The sequence below is a fragment of the Lactuca sativa genome, chromosome 1, assembly GCF_002870075.4.
Source record: "Lactuca sativa cultivar Salinas chromosome 1, Lsat_Salinas_v11, whole genome shotgun sequence".
Taxonomy (NCBI): domain Eukaryota; kingdom Viridiplantae; phylum Streptophyta; class Magnoliopsida; order Asterales; family Asteraceae; genus Lactuca; species Lactuca sativa.
The window spans coordinates 184,442,324-184,459,342 of NC_056623.2; the positions used below are offsets into that span (position 1 = coordinate 184,442,324).

At 37.5% G+C, this 17,019-nt stretch overlaps 1 non-coding gene across 1 annotated transcript; it reads right to left on the minus strand.

Annotated features, from left to right (window-relative positions):
* Positions 1 to 256: 256 nt before the first annotated feature.
* Positions 257 to 363, minus strand: LOC111912631 (small nucleolar RNA R71). The gene has a single exon (XR_002857227.2). It is a non-coding gene; the product is annotated as a small nucleolar RNA R71 (small nucleolar RNA).
* Between the last annotated feature and the right edge of the window lie 16,656 nt (positions 364 to 17,019).

Sequence of the window (17,019 nt, forward strand, 5' to 3'; positions counted from 1 at the left end):
TGCACTGAAGGATATCCCATTTTTTGGGAAAGATCATGAGGATGCTTTTAGGCATCTAGATGAAGTCAACGACATTGCGGATTACTTCAATGTCCCAAATGTCAACAGAAACACAATCTTGCTTAGGATGCTTCCCATCACTTTCAAAGGAGCTGCTAAGGAATGGTTAAAAGCACTTCCACCGGGTACAATTACCACTTGGGCTCAAATGCGTGAGCAATTCCTGGACCAGTTTTGCCCGCCATCCAAGATAGCCAAACTCAAGATGGCAATAGCCAACTTTGAGCAACAGCCGGGGGAGTCATTATACGAAGCATGGGAGCGGTACAAGGGCTTGCTCAGAAATTGCCCTCAACATGATCTAAATGTGCAACAGGAGATGTCAATCTTCTATGATGGGGTCAACGTTATGACAAGACAACTCCTTGATTCTGAAGGAACTTTGACAAAGAAAAATCGAAGGGAGGTCAAGGAGTTGATTGAAGAATTCGCGAAGCGCTCTCGCGAATACCACAACCCTAGGCAAGATGGAATCAAAGGCGGTGGAGCGGCCCAAACTGAAGAAATAGCAGCTGTAATGGCCATGATGAACAATTTGGATCGAAGGATAACACAAATGGACCAGTCAATACATGCCATAAGAGTGGGTTGTGAAAGATGTAGTGGTCCACACTTGACCAAGGACTGCAATGTAGATGAGTTTGGGAACAGAAAAGCTCAAGTGTGCTACTCTAGTGGGGATAAGTTTGATGAGGATTGGAGGAAACCAAAGAAGGAGTGGCTGCCATATGAAGAGTATAAGAAGCAAAAAGAAGAGAAGTATAGGCAGACAGGTCGAGGCTTTTATCAAAAGGAGCAGCCACCAGCCGAGAAGAAACCCGATCTAGAGACCATTTTGATGAAGTTTATGGAAGCTTCGGAAAAGAGACATGATGCCACTAATTCTGCTATCATGGAACAACAAACCTTAATAAAGAATCAGCAAGCCTCCATCCATAACCTTGAAGTACAATTTGGTCAACTCGCCACTCTGGTTCATGAAAAATTGTCCCCGAAGAATCCCGAAATAAAGACCCAATCTCATGTAATGGCCATCAATACTGAAGAAGAAGCAATCTCTGAGTTCCTGGAGGCATTGGAAGAAGAACCATAGCAGCCCGATCCAAAACCCAAGAAGTCAAAGTTCGAAAGTGAAAGGGTTGCTGAAACAGCTTCGCCACAACGTGGCACTCCTCTGGCCATGACGTGGCACATATCTGATCAAAAAGTCTTTGAACCCTTTCTGGTTTATCAGCCACCGTTGCCATTTCCACCCTGAGCTGCACTTAGTCTACTAGAGAAGGAGCATATAGAGTTTTTCAAGCATATGAAGGGGATCCCGATTAATACTCCCTTTGTTGAGTCCTTATCCAAAACTCCCGAGAATCAGAAATTACTGCAAGATTTGATAGACACTTGCAGGAAATTAAAGAAGCAGTCTAAGGTGGTTCTAAGTGAACAAACCTCAAAAGCCGTGTTGGGAGAGACACCAGAAAATATGGGGGATCCTGGACGCCTCACTCTTCCATGTGAGTTTGGTAATAAAATGAAGGTTAATGTTGTAGCCGATTCTGGGGCTATCATTAATTTGATGCCTTTTCATTTTATCAAAAATTAGAAATTCAGAAGATGAGGGCTACAAAAATGAAGATTCACATGGCGAACCGTTCAGTGACACGACCCCGGGGCATAGTGGAGGATATTGTGGTGAAAATTGGAAAATTTGTTTTTCCAATAGACTTTGTAGTTTTGGATATGAAGGAAGATCCCGATGTCCCAATTATCCTTGGTCGTCCATTGCTTAACACTGCCGGAGCTCTTGTTGATATTCGTGAGTCTAAGCTCACTTTGAGGATTGGAGATGAACAAGAAGTTTTTGGAATACAAGATGACTTTCAAGAGGATCATGTTCAAGAAGAGGTGTTCACAATTAATGAAGACAATGAACTAGAAGAACTGGAAAAGCTTATGGAAGAAGAGATCAAGGCAGTTCATCAAGTCAAAAGAACAAAACCGAGGGCATCTGTTCCATATTTGATTGAATTCATAGCTTACAAGAGTCTGCCTTCTTGGGTGAGCAAAGAGGATGAAGAGATGACAAGTGATGAAGAGGAGGTCAGTTCAAGAGTGACAAAGCCGGTGGTGAAAGAAGAGGAGGATGCTATAGAGTGCAAGGAAGAACCCAAGGGCACAAAACGCAAGCTTGAAGAAGAGGGCAAAGCTAAAAAAGAGAATTCAAAGAAGACATATAAAAGGCGAGTTCAAGCTTACAAGAGGCGATTCAAGGAACAAAAGATTTTAGTGGTGGACTCTTCAGAAGATTCAACGTAGAAGGCTCGGAGTCCAGCTCAAGACTCCAAGAAAAAGAAGCGCTTCTCGGGAGGCAACCCGAGCTTGGTTTGCATTTTCTTTTCTTTTAATTTTTGAGTTTTTAATTAGGAAGATATCAACTCATCATCTAATAACTGATACTTAGTAAAGAATTAGTTGTGGGGAGCTTTAATTAATAAATGAAATGCAAAGTAGATAGTAAAAATGTGTGATTTAACAAAATTTTGCGATCAGACATTTGCCACGTCGTGGTCTGATAGAGCCACGTCGTGGTAAAAGTGTAATCATGGGATCAGATGACAATTTCAAAGTCCACGACGTGGCATAGCCAGCCACGACGTGGCCTTTAAAAAGTCACGGGGGGACCATTTCTTTAAAACCCTTTGACTGCATACTCCCACTCCCCATTTGCTACTGTCGCACGAACGGGAACAAGGTCCCCACAACCAATTTCTTAATTTGCTTCCAAATTCCTTGCAAGTTTTTTTCATTTAACTCTACTTGGTATATGTTCTACCCATTAATTGTAGTTATATCTTACAATTTTAAATTTTCATGGTTAGGGTTTATGTGATTCACGAAATTGGTTGAAACTAGTTGTTGATTCTAGGTTGCATGTCCCTTAAATATCCATAAGAACAAACCCCAAGCATTATTTTTAGTAGAAATCGCATACAAACTAACCGATCTATACAGAGGTTGCGACTGCGGTCCACGACGTGGCGAGCCTGGCCACGTCGTGACTTTTGAAGAGACAGTTTAATTTGTTTTAATATTTTGGGTGTTTGCTGCTTTGGTTTGATTTTGTATGCAGAAATGGGACCACGAAGAGCTATTCCACAGGAGGAAAACCCGATTGATGTGGCGAGTATACATCCTTTATATCAGTTTCCTCAAAACATTCCCCGACCATTGTTGACTACATATGAAAATCGACTGGGATGGTTGTACAATAGGGAATTTGTGATAGCCCTAATTATCGATTGAGGATGGCTCGGTGGTGTGGGAATGGTTGCTGAGTTGGAACGCTATTGGACGAAAACATACAAAGGGGATCAATTTTCTTTCACTTGTCACGGATGGAGGAATTTGTTTTCAATTCAAGAACCCGTATACCGGGAGTTATCGGTGGAGTTTTTCTCTACCGTATGCTTCGAGGAACGCACCATTGATTTTACTTACAACCGGGCACTTGTGTTTCATTTGGGTGGTGTTTATAGAGAGTGTAGTCTTCGGGAATTCGCTTGGCGGATGGGGCTTTATACCGAAGTGGAGACTCAATCTCCATTTTTCATACTATTCCTACTTGGATGTGTTCGGGATTTTAATCCCGGTATTATGGATGTTCAGTTCTGGCGGGGCATTTCTAGCCATGAGTATAATACTCGTGATTCGAGTGAGTCACAAATTCGGAATCCTATTTTCCGATTTCTACATCGCCTGATCACTTTTTCTATAAATCACAAGCATCATGGCGATAAAGTCCCTATTCAGAATTTGTTTTATCTGTGGACTCTTATTACCCCGGGGGTTTGCTGTGATTTACCGTATATGTTGGCCAGGTTCATGGGGAAGAAAGCGGCTAATTCTAGGCCTGGGAGTCCGATTACATGGGGCATTTGGTTACTCGCCTTGCTAGGTCGTATCATATTTTGACCCATGATTTTGTGAGGAATCTTACTCGATTCCCGGACACTGATTTGACCATTCAAGTCTTGGGAGTTATGCGGGAGGTGGTGAATGTCGGGGGTCGTTTTGTTATACCGCCGATAGATGAGGAGCAAAAGGAGGTGCAGCCAGGGTAACAACCACCAGCCAAACCGCGGCGTCGGAATGTGCGAGCTAGAGGAGAGATCGAGAGAGAGCGTGCTACTTCACAGCATGTACAGGGAGTGCCCACCGACCCTTTTCAGAGTCGGGTGGGGACTTATTTGGATAACCTCCGGGGGCAGGCCATTTATCATACCCAGCTTACTGAAGGTATTTATTCACATTTGGGAGTGACCCGACCGCCTTCTATGTCACCACAATATCCGTATTTTTCAACATGGGAGGAGCTTTGGCGTCCACAAAATGACGGGGCAGGACCAAGTGGAGTGCAAGACCAAGGAGATGATGATTAACTTTCTTTCTATTTTGTTTTGTTTTGAGTAGTGTTTTCTTTTATGTTTGAATTTGGTTTGTAATGTAAAACTTTCTTGAACTATGATGTTACTCTTTCTTTTGGGTTGTTCCGCTTTTCAGATTAGCATTGGAATTCTAAGGAGCATATAAGGTTAACTCTAGAGTCGTGTTTGTCTAGTCAAGTCAAGGAAACTTAGAGTCGTGAGTTGGAACCCACAATTCAAGATAAGTGTGGGGTACGTTAGTAGGAGAGAGGTTACAGTTGGGAAGTATATTTACAAAGAAGCGTCTTAAACCATTTAGACATTGGTCAAGCTGCTAGGATGCATCAGGAAATAAGGCATTTTTGTGATGTCCAGTTTCCATGACGTGGGCTCCTTACGCCATGTCGTGGCGCTCATGGAATTTGAAGAATACACAGGAGCTTGTTGTGCGCGTTTTCATCTTATATCACGACGTGGTGCTCTTTGCCACGACGTGTATCAGTCTATCCTTTCCCACATTCTTCTACTTACTAGCATCCATTTTGAAGAATTGAAGTTTCGAGTCATGTTCGTGGTTTATTTACATATTCATCCAGTTCTACACCGAGTTTTTATTTTTGGAGGTCCATATTCAGGATGCATGTTTGCCACACTTTTGGAGAAGTTCACGCCACTATCCCAGGGGAGTCTGTTCCTTTTTCTCCATTTTCTTTAATTTTATGCATACAATGAGGGCATTGTATGAAATAAGTGGGGGTAGGGGTAGAAAAAGTAAATTGCTAGATAATCATAGAATTTGATAGTAAAATTGAAAATTTGAAAATTGAAATTTGAAAATTGAAATTTTTAATAATTGAATCTAGTAATAATAATTTGAACTGTAATTGCTAGTGTTATGTGGGATGATCCGATGAAAGTTCAAATGTTTAGTTGAGCCAATATACGTTATAGTGCATTTGTGGCCTCCCTTATTTTAGTGAAATCATGGAACAAAAACATAACCCCGCTTGGTTTGAGGGATGCAATATGTTTAGCAGCCTAAACCTGAAATGTATCCAGGAAAATTATTATCATTAACCAATAAAGGTTGAGGTTGAGCGCCTCTGCTTAAGCATGTAGGTTTTGAGTGAAAAAAGAGAGGTACATGTAAAAAAGAAAAAAAAGAGAGAATTGCAAGAAAAGTTTTAAGAATTTTGGAGCAAATAAAGTGAAGATCAAAAGATCAAAATTCCAAGAAATTCAAAAAGTTGAAGATACCAGAAATCAAACAACAAAGGTGGCGAATTCAAAGAAATCAAAGATCAAATGTCAAAGAAGTGAAGAATTCCAAAAGAGCTCCATAGTGGTATCATAGATTGTAATTCTAGATTATGTATGCTTAGGTTGCTCAACTAAAAATACCTTGAGGATAAGGAGGTTTTCTGCGGATGGATTCGGAGGGTTGCATAAAATGAGCATTGTTCGGAAAAAGTGGGCGAGTGTTTATGAAGATTGTGAGTATTTAAAGTATGGGGGTACTTTAGGAAAATTTTACACACAAATGCATGCGTTGAGGTCTTGGCATAATGGTTGAGCTGGAGTCGGATTGTTCTATATGGTGTTAGTAGTTAAGGGTTAAGTTTAAATTTGCTTGAGGGCAAGCAAAGCCTAAGTGTGGGGTATTTTGATATTGCCATATTTATACCTATTTTTAGGCAATATTTAAGTACATTTTTATTAATAAGTTGATAATATGTTTAGAATAATGGTACTTATGACTTTAAATTGTTATTTTCAGTCAATTAAAAGGATTTTCGAAGAGAGGGACCAAAAGTGACAATATTGAAGACAAGAAATGAATAAATCCACAAAAGTTACTAAACCCACGACGTGGCAAAGTCGGCCACGACGTAGCATGAGGATTCTAGAAGATAAAGACCGCAATTCGGAGGAATCTTGCCCGGTACGGATAACTTGGAGCCCACGACGTGGCGCAGGATTTTGGAGTCTATTTAAGTGTTACTGATCATTACGAGAGAGAGAACTTTTGGGCTGAAGGAAGGAGTTCCAGAAGGCAATTTGGAGCGAAAGAAAGGTTCTGGAAAAGGTTTTCAACACCAAAAAGAGTAAAGGTCTATATTTTATTTAATTAAGAACATGTTTTTCTATTACTTCAATTTGTGTTGGTTTATTAGTTGCTATGATGAGACGTTGAATCTAGCTACTCTTGTTTAGCTAGATGAAGCTTCCAACTTATGAATAGCTCAATTTTTATGGATTAAGTTTAGTTGGTAAAAATTGCTTGTGTTTGACTGGTATTACCTAGCATGCTTATGTTTGTTTTTCTAATTGCTTGATTGCATGTTCTGTGTAGCTTAGTGACCATTAACTGCATGAACTTGTTTACCTAATGATTTAGTGAGCATTGAATTATTAGAGCTAGGATTGACCAATCTTAGTTAGTAATTAGAGTAAATAAGCTTAGTTGTGCTAGAGAACGTGTATTGTGACTATAATTGCGTTTATACAACAAATCTTACATGGCATATTTACATTCATAATTAGTTCTGTGTTTAATTATGTGTGAACATACATGGCTTGACATGAATTAGTTAATTATTAGTAAAGTTAGAACTAAATTACTAATACAACTAAAAACCAACTTAATAATCCGTAATCATTAGCTAGCCATAAGGAAGAAGTGGATTCAAACTAAACAAGAGTGTGTTTTTACTTATTGAATTTGATTTAAGTTCATCTGATCTTGTAAAATCAGATAAAACCCCTTTAAACTTGTTAATAATTAGGTTAATTTAATAGTAAGTAGATTAATTAGTAACACCGTTCCCTATGATCGACACCCGACTTACCCATGCTATACTGTAATCTGATTAGGTACACTGCCTATAAGTGCATAGTTAGTTTAAGTTAGTTAGGTTATAAACATTAAAATTAGTGGGTACTTTCGTGCACATCAACAGCCAAATATGTGAAACTCTACCCATTTGCGAAACTGGACATAAAGCGTAAATTCGCACAAACTACAGGGACCAGAACTGTAAAATCTTCATTTTCTTAGAAAATTAGCCCAATTTCGAAGTTGGGTATTTGCTGCCAACATTTCGAAACTACAAGGGCTAAATGAGAAATTCTGCCTTCTTCACAATATTTAACTCCAAAGTCGAATCTGGACTATTTCTGCCACTCTTAGAAACTTCAGGGGTGAAAACTGAAGATGTTTGTTTTCTTCCCCAAAATGTTATCAGATGCGAATACCAACCATTCGAAATTACAAGTCCAATCTTTTCATCTACTTGCCTTTGTTAATGAACCCACCGACTATTCATTAACAAATCGTTTATTGTTTATAGTCCATGACAACGAAATGTGAATCCATAGCCTTCGTTAATTGACATCAAAACAAAGAAATCTCTGGTCCTTCCCTAGGTAATCAATAGCAAGTCAACATCTCAGAATCGAAAATTCGTATGGCAAAAGCAAAACCCGATCACACATCAACCATCACACATCGGAATTACCTTCACGAGTTAATTTTGAATCCTATGACCAACACGTTCAATTACATTTCGAAATTAGCATCATACAAGTTAAAACACTTTTCAATCCACGAGTTCGATTCCATGAAATAGAACCTCGACCTCGATCCCAAATCTTCGAAGTCAGCCACTCAAAATCTGCCATCGATCTCTTAAGCGATCTCCATTTTAACCCCATATCAGCCAATCATGTTTGATCTCAGTTCCAGAAATCAACAGTTGACATATCTGACTTCGCCATTAGCCGTTTGCAATTCCATTCACTCACTCGATAAAGCAAAATCGAACATCAAACTCAATATCGACATCTCAAACATAGCTTTTATCTGCTTTGACTTTTTGTTTGACTCTTAATTGAAGTTCAAGAACAAATTCGATTTCCATTAATTGATTTCGATTCTAACTCCAAACAAACACAATCGATTTCATGTCTTAATTGATCATCTGTTTGTCAATCGACTAAACAACAACTTTTGATTTCGGTTGCTCAACGTTCGCTTTTCAGTTAACACACATCCAAATTTCATCTTTTGTTTTTCTCAAATTAAGTCTTCCCAGTCGATCAAACACCTGATTGACATCACAAATCAATAACATCTCAAAACTTCATCCATCATTCATTCTTGATATCGTTCCAAATCAAATTAACCCAATAATTTGTCACATTGATAACACCAAGCCTTCGAAATCATGATAACGAACATCGACTGATTCCAAAATCCAATGTTGGATCAGGCCCTTGAAAACACTAACAATCACACACACTTAATGTAGATTTTGAGTTTTACTACCTGAACATTTTCCATTGATCTCACAAGTTACATTAAATAAGAAACAAAAACTTAATCCTAAAGAAAAGGTAGCTAACCTACTATCCCTACGTGAACTGCTTAAAAGCTAGGAAAAACAACCTCATCACTTGTGACCAAGTAAAATCTAATAAAACTTGTGCATAACAAAATATAGTAACAACATTATATGACCAATTCAAGCTCTGACCCGTTGAACTGTATCCACAACTTCGACCCATGACCCGGGAAACCGATTAACCCAACAATCACCCCCTTAATCGGTTGTTCACAGCAGCCTTTAATCACCCTTTTTTCATCTCGATTCAAGACCTTTCCCGGACACCCGACCTTCACCTCGGTCACGTCCAAAGTCCTCCATACCCGGCTGTTGTTTGTCACCACACATAATCCTTTTTCTCCTAACACTTCTTACAAATGAGAGCCATCTTCCACCAATCAAGAAAACAAAGCAACCCGCTTTTCTCGTCTTCTTTCACCTACAAAAATGAAACATACCCACAACCACCTGCTTTGACAGATCTTTTCTATTCGTTTTCTCATGCATCTTCGGTAACTCTCTCCATTTTCCGGTGACATACCCACAACCTACTGCCGGAATCATCACCTTGTCTTGTTTGTGATAGCCCCAACCTTTTCTGATCTAACTCGTTCCTTTCGAGAGTCCTCTTCCACCGGTCAAGAAAACAAAGCTCCTACTTATTATGTTTTCTTTTACCTGCTATGAGCAAGCCAAATCAAAACCCACATGTTCTGATTTCTTTCCACTTCTCTTTTCTGCTTCTGGTTAGGCTCTCTTTAATCGGGAAAATTTCTGATCAAGGACAGAGACTGCATCTTTGTGGTCTTGACTTTATTCGCGCCTCTACTATGAAAGCATCCTCAACAACCATCTGCTGCCATCTTCGGGATCGAACCTCCACAGCCGGAGCTACATCTGTCAACACATGTCTTCACAACCACCACCGTGAGCCATTAATGCCATAGGAGCGTTGAATTACTGTTAAAACAGCCAAGAACACCGCCACTAGATTATGCACTACAGAAAATCATGAGCAACACGATCACCTACATCTCTATTGACACCCATTCCATGCCATACAGAGAACCACATCCATCCTCTGCGACTTACTTCACCATCATCACATCCTGTTTCAATAGGAAAATCACCACAATAAACTGCAGCCACCTGCTGCACACGACGACCATTTTTCTGCCATCTATATTAACTAGAATGTTCGGCTGAGAAACCGTTGCCAAACACCCCGATTCCGCTGTGATGACAGCCTTGCACCCGAAGGCTCCTCCCCTTCGAAAGTCGACTCTCAAACCGGCCTTTTTCAACCTTCGCTCTGATACCAATTATTGGATCAGGCCCTTGAAAACACACACAATCACACACTTAATGTAGATTTTGAGTTTTACTACCTGAACATTTTCCATTGATCTCACAAGTTACATTAAATAAGAAACAAACACTTAATCCTAAAGAAAAGGTAGCTAACCTACTATCCCTACGTGAACATCCTAAAAGCTAGGAAAAACAACCTCATCACTTGTGACCAAGTAAACTCTAATAAAACTTGTGCATAACGAAATATAGTAACAACATTATATGACCAATTCAAGCTCTGACCCATTGAACTGTATCCACAACTTCGACCCATGACCCGGGAAACCGATTAACCTAACATCCAACACATTTCGTTTTCTGCCCTTGACATCAATTTCAACCCAATTGATCGACATCAATAACAAACCAAACTCAACCCTTCTCATATCGAACTCTCTAGATGCACGAGTCGTACCATTCTAATCAGTCAATATCGAACTACCTTCACATATCGAAATTTCTAGCCTTCGATTTTCCTCATCCCTTAACCACAATACAATCGATTCCCAGTAAACACCAATTGATTGCAACCGATTCCAACACAGTACGTTCGATTTGTTAAACCTTTGCAATTGATATGGGATGATCAATTTCAAAATTGATTTCAAATCGATTCAGATGATGAAATTGATAAAAAAAACGATTTAATTGCTTATCTCGATTTGAATACTGATCTTGAGAACCATTCAAAGTCAATCACCGAATATGGATGAATAAGAAACGAATGAATAAAAAAATCTGATTGAGAATGGGCTATGATGAACAGTGAAGGTTTCGAAAGTTTGGGCTCAATATGAATAGTGATCAGATTATCATTTTGGGCTTGAAACAATTAACCAATGAACAATACATTTCACTAGTATTTGAGCTTACGAATCGGATATATGAACAGTAAATTCCAAGATTCAAACAAAATGAGTTGAATTTGATTTTGATCTAAACAAAAATAATTGGATCAATCAATGGGGTTTGAAACGGATTAGATCCAATGAAGCAAATCGATCAAAAATGAAAAACAAAAAATACGAATTGAAATCATGGACGTTTTGGAATCCATTTGAGAGTTTGATATACCTTTTAGACGAATCGAGATCCATTTGCAACGAATGAATCAAATCTAGAAGATCTTGGTTCTTTTGTTGGAATGAGAAAATCTCCAATTTGAACATTGTACCACCCATTATGCGTTATGTACAACTCGTTCTTCATGTTCTTCATCAAACCAAGAACATCTTTAAAAGAACCACCAAAACTTTTGGGTTTTAACTTCAAATTTAATGCAACCATGGAAGATTGTTGCTTTGGAACCCAAATTTGCTTCACGGATTTCGGATTCACAACAACATTCGACGATTTTTGTGAATAAACCTGTTTGTTCTTCCGTTTAATCTTCTTCTTCTTTTTCTTTCTCATCTTTTTACATCTTCAAGACTTGATTTCATGAACAAACCCACTTTCCACAACTTCAACTTTGTGAGTTTGAATCAAATCTTTTGGAGTTTGATACTTGTGATTTTCTTGGATCAGCGACTTTCGATAAGGAATCATTCCTTCAAATGAATCACAAGAACACAAAATATCATCGGTTTGAACTCCAATCGAGCAAAAAACTTTTTCATCATAAGAATCAACTTGAACTCTTTTTTCTTGAACATCAAGAACATCACATTGAACTGCATTGTCTTGGACTTCAACAAACTTAAGAGCACGAAGATCATTTGGGTTTTCAATTAGAGAAATGTATTTCTTATTAAACAGATCTGTTTCTTCTCCTTCCTTTTGATTTCTACTACGGACTAATATGGACAAGGCAATTTTATTCAACCATACAATCTTACAAAGTGGTTGAAAAATCAAGCTTCCATTATCATCCTTCAAATCTCCATAAGAAACCATATTACCCCATGAAATCAATTTGCTTAACACCTACCCATAAAATTGATCTTCATTGAATTTGTATTTGATATCTTCAACGATCACAATCCAAGAATCGTACGACAAATCCACCATGATCATTAGAACTTGAAAATTTCTAGAGAGAGAAAGTGATTTTAAATGGGTTTTCTAGAAAGATAAAGCAAAAATCACATGAATTCTAGTGAAGAAAGTCGAATTATGAATAGAATCAAAGATGAATTCGATTTTCCAGAATCCAAAAACTATCTAAATCACGAAGATCAAAGATCAAAAAATGAATTACCAAATCAAGAAAGCCACCATGGATCAATTCTTGATCCAATCAAGAACAACCGCTCTGATACCAATTGATGAGTATTAAATCGAGTAATGAATGTAAAATCTACTTCCCAGTCGATCCCAAATTGACTTCGCTTTTCATTCAACAACCCAATTCGATCATCCAACCTTCGAAATCTAACCCCAAAATCAATTTCTTCAATCAAGCCTTCATCATTCAGTCACCTGTTCTTCAAATTGACCCAAGATTTCTTCCAACATTGACATCATTTTCTAGTACGTTAACATCAACTTTGTGAACTAATCCTCAAAACGGATTTCGTTATCACGACCTCGACCATTGAAATCAATAATCCTGCCAATCGCTATCAAACCAAAACAGATTCAATATCAAGCCTTCAAAATCAATTATCGACTCCAAACATTCGTTATTGATACCTTCCCAATCCAACATTCCATGTCCATAACTTTGCTATCGCCCTTGATTTCCATTCGTTATCAGGTCATCGATCTCAGTTTTGACCACCAAACAAAAAGACAACTATGACCCCAAAAGCGAATTCACTTTTTTCAAAAACGAACTGTCCATGATTCGTTCAACATCAAGCTGAGCAATACAAATCAAAAATGATTTCGACATCAATTACTCAAAAACTTCCAGTTGACCACGAAAGCCCATCATTCTCAAGCCTTGGACCGTTCGACATCAAAATTCAATCCAAACACTTTTCAAAATTGAACCCCAAATCAATCATGATTTCGACATTCATATCCCATGTTCAACTAGTATCAAACAATTTCAACTTCTAATTCAACGAATCAACCAATAGAAGTCGAGTTTGATTTTTTTTTCTGAAATTGACTTTTTGAAGTCAACAATCAACAAACTTCGAATTGATGATTCAAATAACAAATTTTGGATCGGAAACTTGATAAACCATGAGTTCTTCACATGTTCTTCATGAAAATATCAAAGTTCTTGATCAATTTCATCAAAATAAAAGACTCAATCATCAACTTCAAGCTATGACTTGAAGAAAGTCGATTTCATCATATATTGAATCATATGAAATTGAAACTGATTTTCAGATAAGCATTCTACATCGATCGGAAAGAAAGAATGAGAAAACGAGATTAAGAATAGAAGAACAACTAATTATGAAGAAACATTAGCCGATAGTACAAGTACACGATGCCTGTGTACAAGTTAAATGATGAACAACCACATACTTCGACTGAACATTATGATTCGCTGGTCTTCAATCATTTAAAAAGGATTCAATTACAACTGGTCTTATTGATTTAAGATTGCAGATCGAAATTTTGGCTTAATACCAAAATCATGAATAGTATCCAAACTAAATTTGGACTCGATGAATAGTAAGATTTTAAAAATATTGGGCTCAGAATTAACAATAGAACTCAAATCATTTTTGGCTAGATTTTGAATAAAACGAACGATAGCAAATTGAGAATCGAATTAAAAAAATGAATACTAGATTTGATTCAACTTGATCAAGGAAAAAATTATTGGATCACAACAATTGAGTTTTTCAAGAAAAAATTTGATCCAATGAATCAAAATGATCAAAAATCAAGAACGTAATGCACGAATCAACGAGATTAAGAGAGATCATAGAGAGAGACTCACCATAAATGCTCTAATTGTGACAAATTTTGCCAAACCGATAATCATGCTTCAAAAAATCATGTTGATCTTCGAAGACCCGCTCTGATACCAATTGTAGAAGTGTTGATTATGATGGCATGTGCAGAATTAGAAAAGATCTAGTGAATCATCATGTAAACTCAAGAACACAAGGAGTAAATAAATCCGTGTAAGCTCATATTAGATCTAGAAAGGATATACAAATGGGTTTGTACAAATTTCTCTCTTTAGTCTAACACTCCAAAATGATCATACTTACTTAATAGGACTCACTCACTTCCTATTTATAGGAAAGACTCAACCCATTTACACATACAAGAGGGTAAACCGAAAACACTACATCCAAGAGTGACTTTGCACCCTAACAGCTTTGGGGACCGCGTCCCCAATAGGAATGATACCTTACCTCATATTGAGTGCTACTCAAACTATCCCATTGTAGTTCTTTGGATTCTTTATGGAACTAACGAAATGACTTGAAGGAAGCGACACCCTGTGTCCTATTAAGTAGAATTCTATTGAGGCATTACTACAATATATAAGAGCATCATCATAGGAATTGTTTGCAACATTCACCTATTCCGTACTCTTACATCAGGACATTTGGTCATCGTTAGAGTTCCAACATGAGGTGTCTTTCCCATTATTCAGTTAACATCTCCTCCCGACTTGGATGTTTCCCTTGGAACTCTATCTATTCATGTCCTTATCAAGGATCCAATCGTGAATGTTGTAAATACTTAGCTATCCAACCCTAACGGAGTTGCTAACTATTGCCCCGGTACTGAACAAAATAACAAGACTACGTCTTTTAACCCAATGGCAACAGATGTTAGTCTTGAGGTAATTGAGTTGTGTTTATTCTCATGAATCGTTACAAAGCTACCCTTTCACATTCATGTTCCATAGACAACGAATCAAGTGCACCTTATTTGCAATAGAGGATGTTTTATGCATTTTAGACAATGCTCATTTCAAATTGTAGTTTTTCTCCATACTTGCAAGGATATATGCACCTCCTTCACCATTAATAATTTTAGGACTCCAAGTTCTTGTTTGTCCAGATGGTGTCGATCCTCTTGCGATTCATATGAGGTATTCAAACCACAAGGATGGTAGACATAATTTATTTTAATGGAGTTTGACAAGGACTGCTAAAGGAAACGGTCTGATTTGGATAGAGGTAGATCTATCGACATAATCTACACACTTCCTTCCCATTCGAGAAGATTATTTAATGGAAAAATCTTACCTAGATTTACGTAGATGAGATCGTAGTACATCATGGAGTACCTATTTCCATTATTTTCAATAGAGAGTTTCCTTGTGTTAGTAGTGACTTAAAAAAATCCGCAGTACAAGATTAAACATAAGTACTACCTACCATCCTCAGATGTATGGAAAAGCAAATGAATATCCACACTTTAGAAGACATACTCTGAGCCCATATGATAAGTTTACGAGGTAGTTAGAACACCCATTTATGATTAGTTGAGGTTTCCTATAACAACAACTATCACGCTAGTGTTAAATGTGCTCCCCGGCGAAGCACTGTATGGGCTTAAGTGTGGATAACCACATTGTTGGCTAGAAATTGGCGATACCAATTAATGAGGCTTGATATAGTTCAAGAAACCACCAATAAAATCATGATAATACATGATAGACTGGAAGGTGTTTGCGATCGTAAGAAGTGCTATGCTGACAAGCATAGAAACCCTTGGTATTTCAACTGGGAGATAAAGTACTCTTAAAAGTACTGCCAGGGAAAAGAATTATATGCTTTGAAAAAAGAGAAAACTAATTCCTCGCTATGTAGGACCCTTCGAGATTATTGAAATGATATATAGGCCCAAAATACCAGAAGAACTTGGTGCGATACACGGCATATTCCATGTGTCGAACCTAAAAAAAAAGTGCTTAGCAAAGGAATCCCTGAACGTACCTCTCGAGGACCTCAAAATTAATAATTGCCTAAAATTCATGGATGAACCCATAGAAATCATCAATCGGGAAGTTAAGCAAATTTAACAAATTATAATCCCAATGTTGCAAGTTCATTGGAATTCTAAGCATGTACCTGAGTTACATGGGAACGTGAGGATTTGATGAAGAACAAATATCCTCAATTATTTTCTACGTATGAACCAGTGGTACCGCCAATTGAATTTCGGGACGAAATTCCCACAACTGGGGGAGACTGTGATAACTGTAAAAACTCAGGTTAGGACTCATCTAGAACCTTAGCATTTCCTTGTGTGCACTTAACTTTTCTTTAGTGTTACAACTTGAACTAGATTCGTGACTTAATAGATCCTTCGGAACAATTGGTGTACCTTAGCTTGTATGGAACAATCACATTGACACGTGAATGAACCAACTATGTGGTAAAGTGCCAAAGTTGAACCTTATGTCTAAACACAAAACTTTGTTCGGTAGATCACAACTCAAGGGTATGCTATCAACCCAAAATTTCCATATTGGAACAATCAAATGCTTAAAAAGGTTAAGTATTCTAAGCAAATATAACAAAATTAAATCATAATATGAACTAATTACAAATTTGAGACAATTTTCATGCAATTCATAGTTTCATTTATGAATCAAAAGTACAATTCAAGGATTGTCTAATCCTACGTTCTTATACTATGAACCCTTATTCCGTTTACATGAAATATATATTTGATTTTTTTAGTAAATTTAAATCACAAAATAATTAATTCCTACAATTATAAATTAAAATGCAAGTCTATGAACTTATTTCCGAAAAAAAAGTACTTGAATGAAAACCAAGAATTAAACTCTTGGAAGTTTATATAATATATCCAGAACTCTTACAAAAAAAAAAAAACTAAAGATAATTTTTATAAAATTTGAAATGGGCCATATTTATAAACTTCACCACTTTTCAACAAGCCTTTAATCCCTTCTCTCCTCC